Raw genomic sequence first — 8,524 nt, 5'->3', positions numbered from 1 at the left:
TGTCCCGTCTCCTCAGGGGCACTCAGGAAAGGTGTTAAACAGAGATGTGATTTAAAAGCCCACTAGCTAAACTACATTAAATTTTTACATTGCTGTTCTACATTGAAATCAGGCTGCTTTCCTCGCAGCTCCCTTTGCTTTGAGGTGAAACACAGCTTAACGAGTTAACTTTTCCATGTGAGATGACTCAACTTGTAGTAAGGCAGGAAAATAAAAGCAAAAAGAATCCAGACTCTATAGCGGTCGGGCTTGCCAAATGTGCATAGGAAATGATGGAGCTCCCTGTGCTCATCCACGACAGGAATCTGTATTAGGTTTTTTCAAAGTCTTACAAGCGCAATAAGCTAATGCAGTCTCTTGGCGCAGGTAAGATTTATTCCTCTCCTTCTCTAATATATTTGGACCCAGATTCTCTGCTTGTATAATCCATTGGCTTACACGGACTTACACCAGATATTGCCATTTGATCTGTGACTGGTCTTGGTTTTCTGGCTCTAGTTTGAGTGAAAGATTGGAGTTCAAAGGACAGTTAATAGAAAAAGAAATCTTACATGTCTTGAAGGCAACAAAGTTGCAGTCTGGTGTCTAAATAAATAACTCTGATAAAACCAATTAGACTCTTTAGCAGGGCCTGTTGTGATAGGACAAGGGGAAATGGTTCCAAACTAAAAGAGGGGAGGTTTAGATTGGATATAAAGAAGAAGTTCTTTACAATAAGGGCAGTGAGGCACTGGCACAGGTTGCCCATAGAGGCGATGAGTGCCCCATCCCTGGAGACAGTCAAGGTCAGGCTGGACGGGGGATGGAACTCCTGATAGAGCTATGTGTCCCTGTTCACAGCAGGGAAATTGGACCATATGGTCTTTAAGGGTCCCTCCCAACTCAAACGATTCTATGATTCTATGTTTCTATGATTCTGCTTGCCTATGGGAACGCAGTTGGCAGATGTGAGTATACTCCTCCAGCGTCATAGCAAAAAGGCAATGTTCAGGTAAAAAATGGATACCTGGTTAGCGAAGTAGCATAGCACTGCACTGAATATAGTTCAAAAAGATAGATCTCAGTACTCAAGATAGTCCTTCAGGTGATCAAAAGCTGCATCAGCAGCACGTGCTTGCGGCCTGCCATGCTGCTCCATGTAGGTGGCCAATAGGGCTCCAAGAGAGCACCTCACACAAGCTATGCAAATGCACGTGTGTGTACCACGCTTAAATTAATTGTTGGGCTTCATTGAAAATTTGGGTTTTGTGGCTCTGACTACAGACAAATTACATGGAATGATTTTGCTCCTAATGTGAGAGTGTTGGCGATTTTAACAGCATTTGGTCTACTGAAAGAAGGGATGGCCTGGAATAATAAGCAGCAATTCAAAGATTTATCTAAATAGATTTGGCAGTTCCCTCGCCCTTTGCTTGCAATGTGTACATATCACAATTGAGACCATCCCTTGTAAATTACCACCCTCCATGGGGTTCTCATGTTAAATTATTTCAAATAAGCAAGACCAAATGCTCTCAACTTAGCCAGAGATAATCAACTAATGTAAAGCAATTTCCAACAGTTATATTTTTCTGCTTCAGGCTCTTTAAAAACAAACAAACAAACAAAAAAACCCCCCACACACACAAAAACACACAGAAAATTGGAGTGGAAAGAAATAAAAAATGTAATTGATTGTTTGCTAGAGCTGGGCTAGCTATCATGCGTGAGCCTAAATATTAAAGTTAGCAGCACTGGATTCCAAGCCCAAACTATTCCTCTGTAACTCAACAGCAGCAAGACTGGGCCATACACTCTCCATTGCTATGGAGACCATGTGGATGAGATGTTTTTCATTAGTCAGGAGATCCATCTCCTCATATAAAGCTGCAGGTATTAGTTTCTCTTCCAGGGCTTTTTAATTATGTTCGAATATAAGTGCATCAGTCAGACAAAGAAGTTGCATTACCTCCTAAATTTCAGATCATGACACTCTCTCCTTCAGGCGTTATGTTTGCTGTTTGCATTGGCTTTCAATTTACAATAGCCATTTCTTGTTGTAGCATAAAAGAACAAATTTCAGTGCAAATTCAGAGACTCAATGCGATAGAGATGGAACTTCGTAATTTACATAATCAGAAATGTAGCGAGCAATAGCTGAAAGTTCTGATTTCAGACTTACCCCTGAAATAGAATGGGTTTTTCTTTTATTTTCTTGTGTTTCGTAAGATATGACCCATCATTTTTAAAATAATTGTAGGATTCTGCGTTAGCATCGCCAGTGTGCCCCATTATCACTCAAACTAATCGGCCTGGAGAATGAAACCCCCAAAAGAAATCCTACAAATTAGTGAAATAAATACAGTTAATGATGATAATTAAGTCACTAGGGATAATTGAGAGATTATCCAATTACTATCTATAATTCTTTGACTTGCAAATAAGAGTATGTAGAGATAATCCATTCTAATAATCATTAAAAAAACAAAAAAACAGGGAAGAAGCATAAAAAGCCCCCAACTCGAGAATCATTAGATTTCTCCATGACTGGAGGTACATTGCCAATTTAATTGTTTAATTTGAGTTTTTCTCATCTGCAATAATTTTTCAGGCAGCTGTTATAAGACTATGCTCTTGAGGAGGTGGAGATATTGTGGGTCTAAACTCAACCCCCTTTGTAGGTCCTGGGGAACGCTGCTTTTCCTTGGGATCCAGACCAAGACAGGTGCTTCTGTTACAATCATTTATAGGGCTCTGTTTGGCACAAGTGACTTAAGGAGATCTGAATGCAGCCCCTAGCAAGTCAATTAAGGATGTGTTTCATTTTTATCATGTGCATAGTTCCTTTGGATCTCATCCATGGAAATCAGTAGCAAGGCTGCTGATGGTTTGATTGGCTTCGGATCAGAGCCAGCAATTTTGATTGTGGAGATCAAATACTTCAAATTAAACATATGACTAATGCTTCACAGGATTAGGGAACCAATTAATGGAAGTGGGGTGCTTGTTATAAGATTTCTATTAACTTTCATGCAGATATTTTTCCTAAACACAAAGTGCATATTCATTACACTTGAATGCATCTCAGTAACTTGGAAAAAAAAAAGGAGAGAGTTAATTCAACCAGCATCTCCTAATGAGTCTATTGCAAGGAGTATGTGGTTCTGCACAGGAAATTAAATCTGTGCGTTGAAAGACCTCATGCCAAGACCTTGTACCAAAAGCCTAGAATCATTAAGGTTGGAAAAGACCAAGAAGATCATCCAGTCCAATTGTCAACTCATCACCATCACACCCACTAAACCAACTTTATAGTGGTGTATTTATTTCCTTGGCCACAGAGGGAGCCCTGGGAGGCCAGTTCAGTTTTGGGGCAGTTCTGTTCCTAATGGTGCCCAAATGCCATCCTGGAGCCAATGGAGGGCAGCGCCCTTCGGCCCCCACGTCTGGGTGCGTACAGACACTTGTAACATCAGGGCAGCATAATAAGCCACAAAATGTTCCTGTAAATACTGCTTCACACTTGGGTGAGCAAAGCATGCTTTTATCAGAGAAACAGTACGGGGTGTAAATTACATTTTAATTGAGAAATTGCAAATGCCAGCTTTTGTTGTTTTTTTTTTTATGTATTTTGCTACTGAAAAAGCTTGAGCGATGCCCCCTGCAAAGAGCTCACTCTCCTTTTCTCAAGCTTTCCTTCCCCCTTCTGGCTTCATTTGCCACGCTTCTCCTCCTCACTCCTAGCAGAGCTGCCTCTAGGCCTTGCTTGTTCACAGTTTGCCAATTTTCCCTGCAGCATTCATTGGCTGGGAGTGGGCAGCCTGGCTTTCCCTTTGCCCTGCTGAAATACAGCCACGTCACTGTGGGGTGGAAAGCAGAAAGAAAAAGTTCCTGTTGGGAGCCTGGGCATGGGATTGCTTTTGCTGTGTACTGTAAGCTTGCTTTGTCCCTTCCCAGAGCAGCCTAAGATGTAGTGGCCACTGTGAGGCTCACAGGAACATGTCTCAGGTTGACATGGCTTAAAGGGACATGGTAGTAATGGGCTGATGGTTGGAGTAGATGATCTTAGTAGTCTTTTCCAACCTTGGTGATTCTATTATTGTATGACACCTGTTCACATTCATCCATTTAGGGCACACTGTGGTGTAAATATTCTTTCTCCTCCACCTGAAAATACCATTCCTGGAAAGCAGATGTTGCAACACCAGGAGCATCTTAGGTAATCTTAGGAGGTCTCTGTATTATCTTCATTTCTGAAACCTTGCTGATGTACCCTAAAGGCCTACCATTTGTTACAAATCAGAGAATCTTAGAGTCATTAAGGCTGGAAAGGATCACTAAGGTCATGTAGTCCAACTGTCAGATCATCTAGTCCAACCCATCAGATTTTGCAGGAGCATGGGATCTGTTTTCCCCGATGATGGAAAAAGTCAAGAGTTTGTAACCCAATAAGAGAGCATTCTGGGCTCTCACATTCCTTTTTCTTGAAAAACTTTCCCAGAGCCCTGTGAGAAAGGGGAGAGGAGCAGCACCTCATTCTGTAGGGCAGCTGGTGAGCCATTGAGCAAAGGAGCTGGATATGGTCAGGCAGAGGGAGAGGACAGGCAGGGGAGGGAGGACAGAGCCAGCTGTACCAACTGGTGGGGCTGACAGGGCTCCAAGAGCCCAGGCAGGAGTCCTGGAGCTGTGTCCCTGCTGAGAGATGTGCGGGAGCATCAAGCACTCCCAGCTGGGAACGCAGAGCTGCAATTGCAAATTGCACCCTTGGTGCTCGGGGGGCTAAGCTGAGCCCATTAGCCAGCTAATCCTCACAACAGGCTTTTGTGAGGCTACTATTTTGTTCTGGGGAAATGTATGATCTACTGATTACACAGTATCCCAACATGCCAAATGTATGCTTGAAACCAGCAAACAATAAATATTTAATTAGCCGGTCATTTTGACAATAACAACAGGCAACAATTAGGCTGGCTTTTCATTTCCCGTTCATTTAGTTGTCAGTCTTGTATAGCTAGAGTTAGAAGCCAGAAGCCAGCTCCTGCCTTGACCACAATCTTTATTAGGATTATGAAGACAGAGAATATGTAGGTTTGAGCTGAGGTTTTGATCTATGCCTCTGATTTCTCGTGCTGTTGTGCATGTTGTGAATATGACTCAAAATAACCATTAATATTATATGGGTTGAATTTGAAATTTTGACATGGTTTTTCTCTTTTTAGGCTAGCAGTGCCAGTGAAGGCTTCAGAGGTAATACAGTCACGTTGCAACCTGATGCTACTGCTCTGCTCTGTTCCCATCAAGGGATACCTCATCTGCCCATTCTCAGTCTTCTCCTCATCCAAGCCTTTCTCCATCCTCATCCCTTTGAGTATTCCTCTTTATTCCTCCTCTTCTGTTTGTCCATAGCCCTTACACTGAATCCCAAAGAGCCTTGCCAGTGGGAAGCCACATTTTAAAAGAAAAAGGGATGAAGAAAAGCATTTCTCATGCATCAAGTTCAATTTCTATGCCATTATGTTGGTGCCTACAGACTCCATGTCCCAGTTCACTTCTCTTGTCTTTGTGTAGATCGCCCGATTTCATGGGTGAACAGCATTCTGAGAAGGCTCACTGGGAAAGCCAGGGCTGGAAACCAAGCACTTCTTATATGCCAACCTGACCTCCTCCCCAGTCAAACACCTTGCTGCAGAGCAGACGCTTGGTGTGGGAGCAGGATCAAGTGGGACATTCTCCCACCAGCAACAAAGCCTCTCCTACCACTGACAGCAGGGCATTCTGTCTTACAAACTGAGCAGGGCTTTTCCTATGTGACTGTCAGCCAGGTTGTACAGGTAAGATAAGGAAAGGAAAGGGGATTTTTTCTGGTTGAATTCAGAGCACCAGACTGTAAATGAGGAGACTTGGTTGTAATCACAGTTCTCTCTCTGAACGGCTGTCTGACTGCAGACAAGTCATTTCACATCTGTTTCCCTTTCCATCCTTTTCTGTGTTGTCTATGATTGCAAGATCTTTACTGCGCATTAATGTCTCCCTGATGTACCCAAATGGCATTTAACACTGAGCAGTCACGGCCCTGTTTGAGACATGTAAGCACTATTGTAATGGATAGCATGCACCCTAGCCATGCATTCACTTACAAATATTGCCTCTTTTTACATATTTCCCTTTCACTACCACAATGCCACATCCTACTCAATATCTCCATGTAATGGCAGACTTTTAATTTAACAGTTTCACTGAGTCTTGTTAGATTTTACTGAATGTCAAAGTCAATTCCAATTTAATTTTGACTTTGATTGAAAATGGAGACTTGAGTCCTCCCTATATAATAGACAAAATGTCCTGCAAAATAAATGGAATTAATTGTGAAAGTCAGCTTTGAATCAGGTCCGTTGTGTTTAGACCTACTAATCAGGAAGCATTTACAAAGTCATGAGGAGCTGATAAAATGTGTACAGTTTTAAATATCCCATTGTAATGCATTGTAAACCTTAATTTAAAACAAGACAGCTTAAAAGCTTTATGGATTTGATTGATGATAAACCCTCCATATTGATGGCTGAACCCACCGTTCTGTTATTTCTGCTTTGTTTTGCTAACAACAAAGTTTAGAATGATAACATATTTTTATAAAAAGCTTTACTATTAGGCTGCTGCAAGAGTGACATTAAATAATGATAATAGTGCTGAACCACAACTTCACATGGAATCAGTTCTGAAGGCACAAATTTACATACTGCAGGCGCAGAAGCTGCTGGCAGTGCAGGGAGAAGGCTCTGGCTCTCCAAAGCTTGAGCTGGTGAGCATCCCACAAAGCCAAGAAGGAAAGAAAGGCAAATTGTAGTTGGTGAGTGGTTTAACTTCTCCATCTCCTGCTCATCTCCAGCCTCATCGCATGGGTCACCAGTAGAAATTGTATAACTGGTGCAGAACAGTGGCAGCAAATCACATTCAATTAGAAATGATTATGGTAGGAATAAAAATCCACCCTGAGAGACAACCAGGTTAAACAAGATCTTGCAATGGAGCATAACAGCAAAAAGCTTTTTTGCATTTAAAAAACTGGATGATTTATTCAGAGTTAAATGATGAATTGCAAATTTAGAAAAAACACAGGTTGGTATAAATTAATATTATGATTCCACGAGGCAACATAGTTCAAAAGTCGTCAAAGATTCTTGAAATATAGTTCAGAGACTTAGGTTTAAATTAAACAAAAAGAAAGCACCTTGACTCAGAAAGACCTAATCCAAGGTATACATTGTCCAACAGTCTCCAGGCTGGATGTGGCCCTAGGCAACCTGATCCAGAGTTCGATCTGGTGAGTGGCAACCCTGCCCATGGCACTGGCTTGGAACTAGATGATCTTTGATGTCCCTTCCAACCCAAACTGTTCTCTGATTCTATGAACTGAATAATATATGCATCCTCCAAACAGCCAACAATGTTAAATCCTCTCTTCTGCATTGCTTTTACAGTGGATCAATTCTATGCTGATGTTATCACTGAGAAATACATTGTGTAGCAACAACTACATTTTATCAACAGCAGCTCAAGTTTTCAGGCGGTGCGACTTCCCAAATCTGCCCCTTCAGTTTGTAAGTTAGGAAAATAAATGGCTATCTTTAAAGACCATGTAATGTTTACACATCTCTCCGTTTAAAATGTAAGCAACCATTCATATTCAAATTTAGCTTACATAACCTGTAATTATAATACTTGCATGTGTAAATGGAGTAGTTAGTAGTTTCACTATCTGGCACAATTTTATGTCAGTTTTTATGATCTCATGAACTTCTGCATTGTAGCCCAGATTCCCAGGTTAAAATGAAGTTGGAAGTATTCAGCACTATGAAATTATGCAGTATTTCATACACTTTTACGGATGTATTTTGTGGAGCTAATGACAAGATTGAGAGCTGAAAGAGGATCTACATTTCATATCCATATATGCATGGATGCAAAGAAATGCAGATTTTCTTTTTCAGTATATATATATACACATGGATGTACATGCATAGACAGCTAGATGACTACGAATACATAAAATGTATTTGCATGCAATGATACAGAAATTTTCCTTTGCATGGAAACGGGGTTTACTGAGATCTCACTTTCCTGGAAAAGGGCAGATTTGGGGTTCATACAGAGAAGAGCTAAAATCTGACCATGTTCATAAAAAAGTGGTGATGCATTACAGAAAGGCAAGCAGGAATGCATTACAGAAAGGCAAGCAAGAATGCCCCAGGATGAGGCATAAGGGAAGCAACCACAGATGCTGGGATTGGTCTGGACCCCAAAATGGAGGCTCTGAGGACATAGGCTGAGTCTCAGGGCAGAAATGCTGAGTTCCTGGTTTCTGATTTGGTGTTGGGTATAAACTGAGCATTTGGCTCAGTGCTGAGGGAGATCTGCATCTGGGATGGGGGTGCCATGCATCAGTTCCCTTCAGTTCCTTTCAGATCCTTCTCTGATCTGGAGGAAATGATCTTAACAGCCTCTTCCTGTATGAAAACCTCTGGATTTGTGAGAGCAGAGAGATTAT

The sequence above is a fragment of the Tympanuchus pallidicinctus genome, unplaced genomic scaffold (genome assembly GCF_026119805.1).
Source record: "Tympanuchus pallidicinctus isolate F22 unplaced genomic scaffold, pur_lepc_1.0 scaffold22, whole genome shotgun sequence".
Taxonomy (NCBI): domain Eukaryota; kingdom Metazoa; phylum Chordata; class Aves; order Galliformes; family Phasianidae; genus Tympanuchus; species Tympanuchus pallidicinctus.
The sequence above is the reverse complement of the archived record's forward strand: the minus strand, read 5'-3'. Positions refer to the sequence as shown.